The sequence below is a fragment of the Pseudonaja textilis genome, chromosome 3 (assembly GCF_049901715.1).
Source record: "Pseudonaja textilis isolate UNSWEBS1 chromosome 3, rPseTex1.2, whole genome shotgun sequence".
Classification (NCBI taxonomy): Eukaryota; Metazoa; Chordata; class Lepidosauria; order Squamata; family Elapidae; genus Pseudonaja; species Pseudonaja textilis.
This window is the reverse complement of record NC_141992.1, coordinates 111,316,980-111,332,830: the sequence shown is the minus strand read 5'-3', so window position 1 is coordinate 111,332,830 and position 15,851 is coordinate 111,316,980. Positions and strand designations below refer to the sequence as shown.

General features: G+C 38.8%; 1 protein-coding gene across 2 annotated transcripts in view; it reads right to left on the bottom strand.

Annotated features, from left to right (window-relative positions):
• Positions 1-15,410, bottom strand: part of RIN2 (Ras and Rab interactor 2) — a 78,417-nt gene extending 63,007 nt beyond the window's left edge. Inside the window, exon 1 of one of the 2 annotated variants that reach the window (XM_026700980.2) lies at positions 15,042-15,410. The gene's annotated coding sequence lies outside the window, so the exon portion shown is untranslated. The remainder of the gene's footprint in view (positions 1-15,041) is intronic. The other variant, XM_087930630.1, reaches the window with a different exon arrangement.
• Between the last annotated feature and the right edge of the window lie 441 nt (positions 15,411-15,851).

The following is a 15,851-nucleotide window of genomic DNA, read 5'->3' as shown; positions in this document are numbered from 1 at the left end:
AAAATGAGGATTTTAAAAATACAAACAAGGCTTTATCTTTGAATATATGTTTGTCCAGAAGACTTAAAAGTCTTGATTTCAGTAATAATTTATCATTAGGCAGAAATTATAATACCAGGTTATTAGCTATAAAATCAGAAGGAGCGTCTTTTCCAGATATTAAGTTTTTATTAATGGCATAATCTTTTGCAAGCTGCAGATTCCTTCTACCATTATAAAACTAAAATGGCTCTCCTCCTCTTACTGTGCAGCAAGATTTCAAGGTTTACCTATACCTCTCAGTGCTATCAAGGCATTATTGTTTATAACAAAACAGAGTTTAAAAAACTATTCTCTATTCCCTTCATCTAATGATTCCTTAACACTATCCAGGTACAGCAAGAACTATAGAAATTAATTTCTATATGAGGAAAGTCATAGTTAACAAAAGTACCTAATTACTATTTCAAAAATTATGTTTTAAATGAATGGACATGTTTCTTTGTTGTTTAAAGAGGTATATCTTTATTTTAACCTTGGCAGATTTCTTTTGAAGTCATTTCTTTTGCAATCAACTGACAGCCTATTTCAAGCACAGAACTAATAGTTTCACTCTAGATTACTTTGAAACTCCGGGAACCAAAATGTAGGAACTGTCTATGGTGCCAATACTTAATAACTATCTTAATTCAATTGTTGTCGTTGTGTTAGTCCAGCTGTACTTGTAAAGGATGAGATTTGTAGGGCTACTAGGGCATAGTGGGAGTAGGGAAGAGTCCAAGTTCTGCAAATGGTAAGAAAAAGTTTTTGTTCATTTTTACAAAATAGAAGAGGACAGTATGTATGGGATCACTGATGGCCAATCACAATGCTAGTTATCTGATTTTATATACTGTATTCTTTGACTTTCCAAAAACTTTCTTGAAACTGATGTTTCATAAAAGAAATAATCAAAATCATTATTTGCTTAGGGTATGAGGGACAATATAAGTAGCAAGTGATAATTTTAGATTTAAAAAAAACATGCAAGTGAGAGAAATAATTCAAAGTGTTAGTTGTATCCTAGAAGTCCTACATGGCATAGAATATCTGGTGGACCAAATTTCTCCTATTGTATCCGTTCATCTGATAAGATATGATACAGCACACATGCTCCAGGTCCCATCCTTAAAACAGGGCCACCTGATGAGACCTAAGTGACATGCCTTCTCTGTCACAGTGCCTGCCCTCTGGAATCATGTGCATTATCCGCTTCTTTAGGCAGGTGCTTGTTATATTAATTGCCTTTTTTATTTTTATCCTGTGTTGGAAGTACTTTTAATTGTAGCCATTCAAAGTCCTCTAAGTTGGATGGCTTATGCATGTGATTCACAAATAAATAAATGTTTCCCACAGTTGATGCTTCCCACTGATGATTCCCACAGTTTTTTGCCTCAGCAGCCCCATATTTATACATATGTTAGCTACAATATACATTCAGCTGCTTCAATCTACTTGTTGATTTCTCTGCAATTTTTTAAATTACAGATGAGTATGTACAATCACCATAAAATGGCACATAAGCAATATGAGAAAAGCTAAGTCAGCATTAGGATGAGAGCAAAGTACTGCAAATCTAATTTGCAGTTCTTTATAGTTATCAGTCACTGCTGCAGGAATCAAACCTAATTTCAACATTTTATTTACCAGAGTAAATCTTCAAGTATTAGGTACATTTAAGAATGTTAATAGTTTTGAAGCTGATAAGCCCACTGAGACTTCAGTGTGATTCATTATCTTTAATATCAATATAAATATGAAGAGAAACAAGATGTATGAATAATCTCTTTTCTCTCAAGAGTTGTGCACATAGTAGGTACTACTGCATTAAACCATGACTATTGCTACAAACATGCAATTGTTCTATGCAAGTTGATATGCAGTGCAGCTTTTAATCAGACACAGAACAACCTTTGTGGAAACAAATCTGTGTACTGAGTATCTCAAACTATGAGGTTATTATAGTATAACAATCGGATGCTCTAAATTGTGGTATGAAGGCTTAAGAACGTGCTCTACATTCATGTTTTGCACTTGCTCTTATATATATTTTCTTCTCTTCTTCCTTGTTTTCTGGTCATAATTAGCTGCTGTATCTAAGTTGACAAGAGAATGATTTTAGTACTGCTCTAAACCAGAGGACTCTTGCAAAGTTACTTCAAATCTCACTTTAAATAAGGAAATTAGAATTTGCTCAATTGAATTTACGCAACTATACAGAAAAAATAGGAAGTGGAGCTTACAACTTAAGGCATACAGGTAGTCATCAATTAATGAGTCTAATGGGAAACAGCAACTCCATTGCCAAGCAACACAGTCATTAAGTGAAATGTCATGTGGCTGCTTTAATTAACCACAGTTATAAGTACATTTATATTTTACCCTCTCTAGGGTTACCTTTCCAGTACTTATATGGACAGGGTGGGCGGGCTCCAGGTTCTCTCTATTAAACATTGCAGTCTTATGCGACTGAGGAGGCATGTGCCTTCTCTGCCATAACCCCTGTCTGGAGGAGCATCCCCCTTACCTTAGGTACATGACTCCCACTGTCCAAATCTTCCACGTCCCTTAAGGCTCTGTTCCCAAGCCTGGAGATAGGCTGTTTGTGAAGCCCCTGTTGTTGATGATGTTATAACTGTTACTATTGTTATTGATATGGTTTTTCCCAGGCTATAATGTTTCTTAAATTATGTATTTTTAATGGAAACGGCCCATAGCCTTTTGGACTCAACCACTCTCAAAATCCAATAAATTAAATGAATGTAACTAAAATAAAATACAAACGCTTATGCTGTATTTGTTATACTCATATACGCTTCTATCCCACATTTTATTCAGATAGCTTACATAGCTCTCAACAAACATAATGAGTTTTTAACACATAGCAACTATTAATCAGTACAATACTAGCAATATGTAGTTTATGTCTTTAATAAATTAGTTGGGGAAGACATTATCAGACTCTCAAAGGTGCTTTTTTCAGGAGGCAACTGGACTTTCTTGTTTTTTCTTTTGAAGTCATTTCGCTTCTCATCCAAGAAACTTCTTCAGTTCTAACAGGAGAGTAGGGAATGGAAGGAGACCACTACCTCCTGAAAAAAGCACCTTTGGGACAACCATGACCTGGATGAATGAGAACTTCTACAGATTATTATCAGACTCCTGATTTTTGCCACCATAGATAAACACAGCTCTCCTATTGCTCACCACAACCCTGAATTAGGCTAAGACTAAAAAAATGACTGGCCCAAAATTATCCAATAAGTTTTCATGGCTGTTGTTGGAATAGAACATGGGTCTTCTATGTCCCACATATTAATCACACACGTTCTCATATGTAATAGCTCCTCTCTTTCTGAAATTATAAAATATGTTTTGCTTCTAGAGAAGCCAACCACTTTTTCTATGGCACTAGAAAAAATGTATAATTATTGATTACAAATAACAATATGGAATATAGATGGTCCTCATTTAATGATCAACTCATTCCGCAACCATTCAAATGTATGATAGTGCTGAATGAGTGTACGTATGATTGTTGCAATGTCCCCATCATCATATAATTACCATTTCGATCGTCTTTGCTGGCTTCCAACAAGCAAAGTCAATGGAGAAGCCAGAAGGAGGTTACAAATGGCAATCATTTGTGAATGGAATTGTCAACATTTCCATTGCTAAGCAGCACAGTGATCTGACATCATGCTTTATGACATTTTTTAGTGATGGAAATTCCAATCCCCATTGCCATTGGTAAATGGGAACTACCTGTAACAAGGTGTTTATGGAGGCTGAAATATGTGATGGGACCATTGAGAGTCTGCAGTTATATCCATTCTACATTCATTTATAATCAAACTTACTGGGGGGTGGAGGGAGGAAGGAGAGGGAGAGAGAGAGAAAGTTTCCCTTAGTAAATAATGGAACTCATTGCAAATAAACAGTAATCTCTTAATCTAAATCTCTTGACTTTTATGACAAAATAAATGCTTGTTTGTCAAAGATCCAGAATGGGACCACTGCTACCAAGGAGTTGATTTTTTTTTGTGGGAATATTTGCATATTTACATATGATATATGATGGCATAGCCATATCATATATATCATATCATATACTATATCATATCATATATAAGAGACTGTGAATTGAAGTCCCACCTTGGCCATGAAAGCCAGCCATTCTTTCAGCCCAATTCATTTCAAAGGGTTGCTATGGGGAAAATAGGAAGTAAATGAGATGGATATGTTTCACACCTTATTTATAAAAATAATAAAGACAGGATATTAAATAAATAATTAATTTAGGACCAGAAAAATAATTTAATCTAAGAACTACTGATTTAAGCAGATATGGATCCTAAATTCTGTATATACTGTGAGTTCTACAACTGGAATTATTGGACCTCTTTATGGTTGTTCCTAATCCCCACTGCCCACCAGTGCAAGACAAAAATATGTAGGCTTTGAATATAAGATCTATGGAATAAAACCTCAATTTATCAGCTAGACCTTTATTCCAAATTGTGCTACAGAAAGAACTTTTTTTCTTTCTTTTTTTTGCAGCTGTTGTTCCTATTATATCTTGGTTTGTGTACTCAATAAATTCAATATTCTACTAACTATGTCTCTAAGTACAAATTGAAAAGCTGTATCACAAGGACTATTCTGCTTAATATTGATTCACTGAAGCATAAATTCATACCTAATACAGCAAATGTGATTTTAAAGGTTCAACCCGACTATTTTATTTTCTCTAAATCAACCAAGGGTTTGGTTAGGTGCTACCATGGTGAAGACAACTTTCTTCTTTTTTCCTGAAAATTTCCAAATATCACTATTTGTTAACTTTTTATATAAGTATGTTAAATATTTTGAAACAAATGGAGCATTTTATATTTCATCCACAGTTCTTTGACTTTGATGCCTCAGCTGCTGCAATTTCAAAAAACGGTGTCACATGGGCTCATTCTACTCCTCCAGCATTAAGCTCAATTTCAGGTGCAACTTACATATTTTTGCTAGGAGGTCAGCAATTTCACATTTTAGTTTTTATCCTATTCTGAGGTGGATGCCATCAAGATTCAATGGTTAATCGCTATTGCAATCTTCCAAGATGTGTTAGAACATCTCTTGTTACCTCAAATTATTTTAGTTGTTTTGATTTCTCCCCTTGGAATGCCTATAAGGACACAGGTGATCCACAATATATAACAGCAATTGGGACCAGAATTTCCGTGGCTAGCAAGGTGGTCATAAAGCAGGACCACATCACTTTATCACTTAGCAGTGGCAATCCCTGCAGTCCTAGTTGCTGTTGTTAACTGTTCAGGTGAAGCAACTTACCAATTTCCCCCTAGTGAAGTCAGTGAGAAGATGTCAGAAAGAAGATGTCAGAAAGTTGCAATCCAGTAAGCAGACTGCTGCCAAGTGGTGGAGGGAATCCAGGGGGGAAGGATACATGAGTTTGTGAGAAAGGCACAGCACAGGTTGCAGGAAGGTGTGTGCAAGAGGTGCATTCAGGGGAGGGTAAGCAAGGGTGCAACAGGGTGCAAAAGATGTGTGAGAGGCATGGTGTGGGTCCAAGAAGGTCCACAAGGATGCAAGGGGGTAGTTGAGAGAACACAGGTCAAAATGGATATGGGAGGGTGGCAGGGCAAGGGTCAGGGAGGGTGTGCATGAGTGAGCAGCAGAGCACAACCCCAGAAAGGCTGGGAGAAGGTGTGTGAGTGGGAGAGGCATACCCCAGTGACTTGTGACATTCCCTGCCAGCCTCCCCACTGATTTCTGGGGAAGTTGGCAGGCGAGGTTGCAAAAGGCGATCACGTGATTGTGGGGTGCTGCAATCGATCGTTGAACCGGTTGCCAAGCACCCAATTGTGACCACATGAACTTGGGGTTGCTAGAACTCTGAGAAGTGGTCCCAGCCACTATTCATTCAGTTCTGTTCTAACTTCAAACAGTCGCTGAAAATATGGCCATAAGGCTAAAGCTACCTGTAGAAATAAATGCCCCCCCAAAAGTACTCAATTTCCCAGCAATGTCCATACCCTCCTTGAGGATCTTTTCATCAATACCCCAACTGCTTCCTTGGCTGATATCCTACTGCAAGTGAATTATATTATTTTCCTTATTTCTGTTTATTGGGGCGAGTGGATTCTTTTTAAAAATTCCTTATTATCACCCTGCATGTTTTTGTTTTTTTACTCCTAGAGTTTGTGCTTCCTATTAACATCTTCATTAGGACAGGCTTTTTCCATTTCCTGAAGAAAAAAAAAACTACCTTCCTTTTACAGCTTCCTGGATGCTGCTAGAGAGTCATGCACGTCTCTCGTGAATGCGGCTGATCCAGCTCTTGGACCACTCTTTCTTACCCTGCCAAATACATCCCTACTGACTCCCAGTTATTGTGGTTTTAATTAACATTCAGGCATTAAGAAGAGATTTGGCTCTCTTGATTATTCCTTGCAGTCTTTGTTCACAATTTCCTCATATCTGAGAAGGTGCCCCTTTCGTAATCAAATGTGACTGTTTCACTCAGCTGGCAGTTTCCCATTACCATGTATGCTAAAATGTAACAGTGTTTTGGTCATCCATTTCTATTAGTTCCACAATACTTACATCTTGTCTCAGAACACAGTCATGATTTAGGAATAAATCTAGGATTATCTCCTTTCTGGTCCATCTGGTCCAAGATGCATTCATTTAGGATATTAGAAATATAGTGTAAAAACCTATTCAGTTAACATGTGCATAATTAAAAATCCCCACTGGAGTTCAAGCCCACCTACCACAGAGGACATTTATGTTATTGGCTCTCTTTAGCTCATCTATACTATTGCCTGAGAAAACAGAAAAACAAACTATTTTTATATCCCTCCATCACTGCTATTGTTAATTGTTTACTTCTATCTAAGAAAACATTATCTTATTTTCTTTACCAACCTCTTCTACAGAGAAACTCTTGCCTTTTACCTTCTCAACAAGCATGAAAATGGTTGACAAAAATCCTCTTTTGGAACATACGGCACTCAGTGGCACAAATTTTCTTTGGTATTCTCAAGGCAGAAGATATAGAGTTGAAAACTGGCTGTTATAAATTGGGAGTTGAGCTTTTCTTACTGGTGAATTATGTTTTGGTAAGATTCTTCTCCAGAAGAATCAACATTATCTTTGCTGAATACTTTCTGTCCATTTGTTTAGGGAGTTTCATAACAATGGCTAATTTTGGTATGATGTTTAATATTAAATGGTATGAGCATTTTGATTTACTCTCCCAAGATCCAAACGGAATATCTTATAAAATATCTAATAATATACTAAGTAATAGATCAACTATGTTGCCTTAAATTCTTCTTCAAAACGTGGAAATATAAAATGTACATTTTGTAAAACAGCTTGATATGGCAATTTATCCACTCTCTACTATGATAAATGCCAAAATTATTCATTAACAAACCAAACCATGTGATCAGCAAATCAGGGGAAAACAGATCAGAATGAACTCAAAACTATGTATAAACAAGCAATAATTTAAAACTAGAGGATTTTGCAATCAGCAAAAAAACAAACAACTACCGGTACTTGAAGTTACTGAAGAAAACATAATACTTTTCAATGGGAGCCACAAGGATCATTTCCTCTCTAGAGATCTGTGTCAAAAGATAAGAACGAAGAAAGGTTGCTGTGTTCTTTGTTAATATTTTTTAAATAAAAATATATTTCAAAGAAACTGTTTGATCAGAGGTTCAGAGGTTATTTGGACCCATGTTTGCTAATCTAAAATATTTCACACAAAGATAATGCTACATTAAAATATTATTGAAATTCTGTAAATTTGCAGTGATTCAGGGTGAAGTTATACCATGTTTTGTCCTACAAATTCTTTTCCAAAGTCAAGGCAGTCCACCGAAAACTGTCTCTGTTGTTACACATGAGACATTATTGAATCAGGGTAGAATGAGAGTTTCGGAATATTGGCAAAAACTGAAGTTGACAAACTTACCCACAATATTATGATCATAAAAAATACCTGCTTCAAAATGGACAGCAAGCATCTTCTTAAGGGAGATCTAGATTTTAAACCTTGGAGGTTGGGAGCTGAACTATATTCATTGGCAGGAATGGCAGGTATGATGCTTTATTCTTGTCATATCACTTAATAGTTTCTGTCCATTTATATACTTAAAAGCAGATGGGCACAATCGACAAAAAGGTTTGTTTCAGGCTAACTACTCTTTTTAATTTGATTTTAGTACAAATGCAATCTTTTTATTTGGTTGATGCTGAGCTATATATGTATGTTTGTGTGTGAGAGAGTTTTGTACGCATACACACACAATGTATAGATTGACAGTTTTTACTTTGTAAACAGTCTGAAGTCTTGGGAGCTGCATGTCATATAAAATTGTGTAAATAAACTCTATGTATGGAATGAGATCCAGAATTTCTCTGCTCAACTGTGACTCAGATTTCACTCTTTCCATTATCCTACCAAATCTGATGGGACCTAAAGATCACCTCTTATATATCTATTTGTATGTTTCTTTTTATTTTACATGACACTAGATAAAACACTAACCTTTTATATACCAGAGTTTCAGCTATAATATTGTAGCATATTGTGTAATGTACCTCATCTTATGAAACCTGATGACAATGATCTTCCATTAAGATCCTTCGTGTTTTCTTCCTTCAGCAAGGAAAAGTACATTTTCCCAAGAGTGTTTAGGAATTCCTAAAACTCTTATTTATTCATGCAATTAAAAACAGTTTTCTAATAGCTAGGTTGCGTTCTACTCTTTTTCCAAAACTTGTTATAGTTTATGAACAAATGGCTGCTCAATGGAATTGCAGCATATTCCTTATGCTCATATAATATTTACGCAAAGTCCATTCAGGGACGTTTCTATTGTACTTTTAGCCCAACCAGATACAATACAGCAGTGTTTGTAAGGTCTGCAAATCCTGGAAGTCCCTGGAGGAAAGCCACCCCAGGAAAGATTATGGAACAATGGTTTGAAAAGAGAGCATGTTGGAGAGGATCAGGGAGATCCACTTCCAGTCTTCTCAGTCATGGGAGCTCATCTATTATTTCACAGGGCTGTTGCAGTCCCATACATCCGGATCCAGAAATAAGCTGAACAAACCACATCAAACCAGCCAAATAATATTTTGTTTCAAGTCTTCGTGGTTTGTATTTCTTGATTATATGCAATTGAGAAAAAACAATCTAAATCACTTTCCTTGAGATGCATATCCTTCCAATACATTAGAAAATACGTCCTGACAACAATAAACAAAGAACATGGAAGAATTATGATGTGAACTTTTGAATAAAATAGTCGTGTTTTTCTTCAGTGCTTTTACAAGAAACAGAAAGAAGGCTTAAGATATATTAGTTTTATTGTTTCTTTAAAGTAACATATTCCTCCATTTTTTAGATAGTTATATTTTAAGGAAATGTTAACATATCAAATTTAATACCGGTAATCATACAAAAGGTCTACCTATTTTTTCATTGTTATATAGGCGAGATGTAAAATTCTTATTTCTAAGGTTTCTAGGGCTAAGTCAACTTACCTACTAAAACAGTGGAAGGTGTTACATTTCCCCCCCCTCTTTTTTCATAGACTAAACAGCCATACACATCAAATTACTTTCAAAGTACATTGTGACAAACATAAATTTGCTGACATGTTTGCATATAGGTTTGGACAAGATCAACATTTCTAATTTTAAATCCTAACATTTCATCACAAATCAGCTCTGGACTTCAGAAGCTCTTTGAATTTGGCAGACAATATGCGTGATCCAACAGTAAAATTTAAAGCATGCATATAAAAACATAATGGCATGGAAAGCCTGCCTGAAGCCATGGAATACCTGTAAGCAGGGTAAAAATATTGGAGCATCAATTTCCTTGCCATGTCAACAAAAGAGAGTGGAAAAGGATAGGTAGCCAAAATGACCTTATTTCCAGGATCAAGGAACCTCAGGTTTTGCAAAAGCACACAAATACATCAAGATGAAGAAAGAGCAAGCACAAACTAAATAAAATTAAGAACATAGCGATACAACAATGAGCACAGGGAACTCTAGAATGCCAAGAGAAAAAGGAGCATGAAACCATCAGAAAAAATGATATAGCTAGCTAGCTCCAACCTGCAGCATGGCTTACAAATCCTACTAATTATGTAACTTAACAGATAGTTATATTTAATGTATTGCTCAAGTTTTCCATCATTTTTTTTCACAAGAGATGTCTACTTAAAACAGTACTAATAAAGCTTCCAGATCTAGGCTCCAAAAATCTAGACAACCAATGTTTAAAAGTAAAAGGTCATCAGCTAGAAATTTGGATCAGGATCTAGTAGCCTGAAGTAAGAAATGCAGACAGATGAACGTTTGGTCCATAAGGAAAGCCATTATTGGCTAAGATACAATATTCTTTCTGTTGTAATCTCTGAGGTGAAAGTCTCATTAAGACTACACTGGAATTGGCTTCTTATATCTGATGCATTAACCACTTAAAATACACAAGTCTTATTAAGAATACTGTAGCACAGGGTATGCAACATGGCGCTGGCAGACATCAATGTGCCATCCCAAAGCTTTTTCATTGCTCACTAACCTCCATGTCTCCTCTGATACTCTCACTGTGTGCAAGCACAAGTATTCATTGTTTATTTATCTTGAATAACTTAAACGATGAAGGGGACTTACATATTCCTTCCTTACTGCTCAAGTTTGAACCATTTAATAAATGATTCATCTATTCTCATGACAGTTTCTTCGTGTATTGCTTTATATTCAGCACAACTCCCACTCTGAATTTGCACACAACATTCCATAATTCAAAATCCATTCATCATACACTTTGTCTAAAACAGTAACATATGATAGATGTCACATTCCTGTATTTCTCAATACCCTGGTGAGCAAAAATACATTTTCAGAGATCCTGTGTGGCAAAAAACCACATCCCAAATTTTTCTCCCTCTCATTTATTTTCTATCAGAATTCTGACAAGCGCCCTCCCAGGCATACTTAACAGACTAATCCCCTTGGCGTTTTGGGGTTTTTTTTTGCATTCATTCTTGATAAGTTTTGTTTTGAATAAGCAACAATAGCAACATTCTTCCAATGATCAGGCATATATACAACTTGCATGCATGAAATACAAACAAAGTTAAACAAAATACTATTCAATTAGCAAATCACACCCATAATTTAAACTTTTTTCCTATTGCAGATTATACTTGAGCCCTTATCTTTTGTCAACATGCTTACAGCTTTTATGACTTTTTCTTTAACATTTATTATATTGATTTAAATTCTGCTCTTTAACACAGTGGTCGCCAACCAGTGGGCCAGGGACCACTGGTGGTCTACAAAAAAATGTTGGGGGTCCGCAGAGAAATGTCACCCCCGAAGCAATTAATCCAGGTTGCACGGGAACACAAGGCTGCACCGCCCACATGGCCCATGGGAACACAAGGCTTTTGTCGCTTGCATTGCGAACAACATGAGGTAGTGAGGGGACGGGGGAAAGGACGGAGGGGGAACTTGCCCCACTCGCCCCATGCATGTCTCCTGATCACCGGGCTGTTCTCTGGCGGCTTAGAGGTAGACTAGATGATCTCCAAGGTCCCTTCCAACTCTGTTATTCTATAAAAAAATTTTTTTCTGCTTTTGGCTGCATGCAAGGAAAACAGCAAAACTTTTTCTTTCTCTCTCCCAAATCCACCAGAAATGAGTCTTTGGGACCCTGCAAGGCATCCTGCTCCAAGAGGCTGCGCCGGCAAAGACTCATTTCTGGTAGAGTTTGGGGGAAAGAAAGAAAGACTTTTGCTGCTTCTGCTGCTTTCCTTGCATGAAGCCAAAAGTCTCTCTCTCTCTATACCCCTGAGAACGGACCTGGAGATGGTATTCTGCGATCCCAAATAAAGAATGATCGATTGGTAGATAAACAAGGAATTTTCCTGCAGACTTTTTGGGGGATTTTCCCGGGGATTGGTCCATAGGATTTAAAATTATGAGTTTGGTGGTTCCTGAGGTCCAAAAGGTTGGCGACCCTTGCTTTAACACACAGGTAGTCCTCAGGTTACAGCCATTCATTCAGTGACCATTCAAAGTTACAACAGAACTAAAAAAAAGTGACTTATGATTGTTTTTCACACTTATGGCCATTGCAGTATCCCTATGGTCAAAATTTGGCTGCTGGACAACTGGCATGTATTTATGACAGTTGCACTGTCCCAGTGTCATGTGATCACAAATTGTAACTGTAGTGTACTTGTTGCATACTCGCAATACTGCATTCCTATTGGACAGTTAACATTGCTTAACGATTGGTAGATAATTACAGTTCTGGGTTGGCCGCCTAAGTGGCGGGAAGTTTAAATAAATGCCATTGGTTGCGAGCCGCGAGCAGCCGCTATAAAAAGGGCTGCCGCGGCTCGACTTCAGTTGAAGTTACTGACTGTTAATAAAGAGCTGAATTCAACTCCGGTCTCGAGTCTGCTTTGTTCTGGCGATAGAACAGTAACCTCCCCAGCTGGCTTCCAACAAGCATAGTCAATGGGGGAAATCAGATTTGTTTAGCAGCCACATGATTCATTTAACAACTGCAGTGATTTGCTTAAGAACTGTGGAAAAATAGGTTGTAAAATGGAGCACAACTCACTTAACAACCATCTTGTTTAGCAACAAAAAATTTGAGCTCAACTGCGGTTGTAAGTTAGAGACTACCTGCATCACCATCATTCCTGTATAAATCTCTAACGATTCATTACTCCAGCATTCCCTTCAGTTTCATCCAGGGTCATATCATCACTTTTTTAAAAAATGCTTCATTTCATTCTGTTGGAGGTTCCTCCTTTAGCAATTTTCCAATCACTTCCAAAACAATTATAATTTTTATCAAAATTGCAGGTATCCTTGACTTACAATGATTCATTTAGTGACTTTTTGAAGTTACAACGGGACTGAAAAAAGTAATTTACAACCAATCCTTGCACTGATGACATTGCAGCATCTCTATGGTCACATGATCAACATTTGGGTGCTTGGCAACCAGCATGTATTTATGATGGTTGTGGCATCCCAGGGTCATGTGATCTTCACCTGCAATATTCCCAGTCAGTTTCTGACCAACAAAGTCAACAGGGAAAGCCAGATTTTCTTAATGACTGCATGATTCACTTAACTGGTTGTAAATCCAGGAGTACCTGTACTCTGCATTCGCTACCTTCTTTTAATCTTAATCTTTGCTTTCTTTCACTATATTTTTCCAATTATATTTTTCTTTCTATAAGCAAACAATATGTTGACTTTTTGTTATCTTTCTTCTCTCTCTTCCCCTCATCCAGCACTCTAATGTTAATATAACTTCACAAACCTCTATAGTACTTTGTAACGTAAGTTTATTCACTCTGTTCCAAGCAGTTTCCCACACCCTCTTTCATTACATCCAATTTCCATTCATTCTGTTCTTTAATCTTGTCATGCAGGACTTACAGTATCTGTAGCCGCTCTGTATTCACTGTAGTTTCTCTTTCCTATGATCTACTCTTGACTCTACCAAAAACTCAGAACATCTCATCATTCTTGTATCCTTTGTTAATTCTTTCAGACTTTCATTTTATCAAACCAGGTATAGTTTTAGATTCATTCCTTTGCTATGTTTATACACGAATAAACTTATGCTATAATATGTACTCATAACACTCTTTTTTCTAAGCAGATATTCAGCAAACAAGCGCCATTCTCATTCATACTACTTGGATACTTAGATGGCCTAGTTATGTTCCTCAAAAGTAGGAATTCATGATAGTTGCATGTTATGCTCCAGTTAGTAGCAATATGGATGAATCAGAATGAGACAAGTAGGTACACATATTGACACATCATGGGTTAGTCAATCAAAACTTTTACATAACTTTTTGTTAGCACTATAGGGAAGGACGAGATTACAGGCCTTAGGTGTACCCATGGCATATGCAGGATTCCCCATTAACAGTAAGGGTTCAGCACAAATTTATTGTGGCATGCTTCGGCCAATATGTAACAAGCTCAAGAACCTGCATAGCCCAATTCTATTCTAAGCATGATCTTACAGTTCTGTACAATGTGGGATCTCTCATCTAAAAATAGAGCCTCATACTTTTGCCACGGAGGAAGTCAATGTTTTATATAGCATACTGATTTTAATACAGCTGAACTCATTGGATCATCCTTCCCCTTTAAGGAGGCAATTCATAGTAAACAACCCTTTCTTTCATGTGCTATCTTCCCCGATTCAGGTAAAATCCAGAAGATAACCAATTGTCTTTAAAACAGACAAACAAAAAACCTCTTTTAATACTTTCAGCGATAGTAAAAAAACAAACAAAAAGGTTGATAATCTCCAGTTCGGGAGACTGCATCATGTTTAAAAACTACTCATGTCAAAAACAAAGCAAGGCAAGGATTGATCTTCAGGGATTACTAGAAAAAAAAAACAAAGGTAACACACACACCCTCCCCCAAAGGAATGGGAACAATCTGCATGCACATTCTCGCCTTTGAAAACGAACACCTCCTCGGAAACCAGCTGTTCCCTCCCCCGGCCCGAGTGAGAAGGTTTTAAGCCTCGCTTCGCCCAAGACGCTAAGTGGAAAAGTGGCTGCCTACAAGGGAGCTCAGCCTATCGTGCCAGCCAGGCAGGCAGCCGGCCAGAGTGTTTACTTTATAGTTCAGTGTGTTATCGGGAAGACAACGAGATTACTTCAGTACAGCATTGTACTTCAGCTGAGGATGGGCGGAGGGGCAGCCGGGTTCTCCACCCCCGCCGCCAAAAGTGACTCTTTTCTGGCAAGGGTTTCTACAATAGGACCGACGAGGGATTGGGGGGGGGGGAGGAGAAAAAAGCGCTCGCCTTCGGAGGGACCCCGCATTTCCCCTCTGGCTCTCCCCTCCCGTGGATCCTCGTTTCCCACGTCATTCCACTAGTTACCGGGGCAGATTCGTCCCGTTCCGCGGCTTACCTCTCGGGGTAGCTGAGTGGCCACCACAAGGCAGGAAAAAGTCCTCAGAAGAAGCCGCCGAGGGGTCGGAAAGACGCAGCGGGAGGAAAAGAAAGCGGGAGGCGAGCTAAGCGCCCGGGCTTTGTTTCGGCTTCGGAGTCCGCCAGCTCCTGGCTCCTGTTGCGTCCCTCGGGAGGAGCGGCACTTCGGGAGGGAGACAGAGAGAGAGAGAGAGAGAGACGGAAGGGGAGGGGGGGAGCGGAGGAGAGACGGGGAGCGCGCGCCAGCGATCTCCCGGCCGCGCCAGGCTCGGCAGTGCGCTCCCACCCACCCACCCCGCGATCTGCCGAGGACAGTCCGGCCCGAACCAGGGCGGACAGCGGGAGCTTCGGAAAGGAAGAGGAAGTCGCGTTTGGGCCGAGGACTGGGAGCAAACAGGGAGGAGGGGAGGGAGAAAGTCCGGAAAGGCGGGAGGCCGGTCAGCAGCCAGGGAGACGGCAGGGCAGGCGGCGACCAGGTCGGCACTGGAGGAATGCCGAGCGGGCTCGGGCAGAACCGCAGGCAGGAGAGGAATGGCAGGTGGCTGGGCTTCGGCTTCGGGGCTGGGCGTACTTTCAGCCGCAAACACGGGCGAGTCGGCCGTCGCGAAACGTAGCAAAACAAAGCCTTTGTGGGTAGCTGGGCGCTTTCCCCCCTCCCCCTCGTCAGGTAGAGCGTTCCCTGGTGATCGCTTTTGAAGCCCAGATTCGGGGATTGTGTAAGAACCGTTCCCTTTTAAAGGATAGGTGTAAGTACAGGTTCTCGAATTACGACTACAGTTGGGTCCAGAAT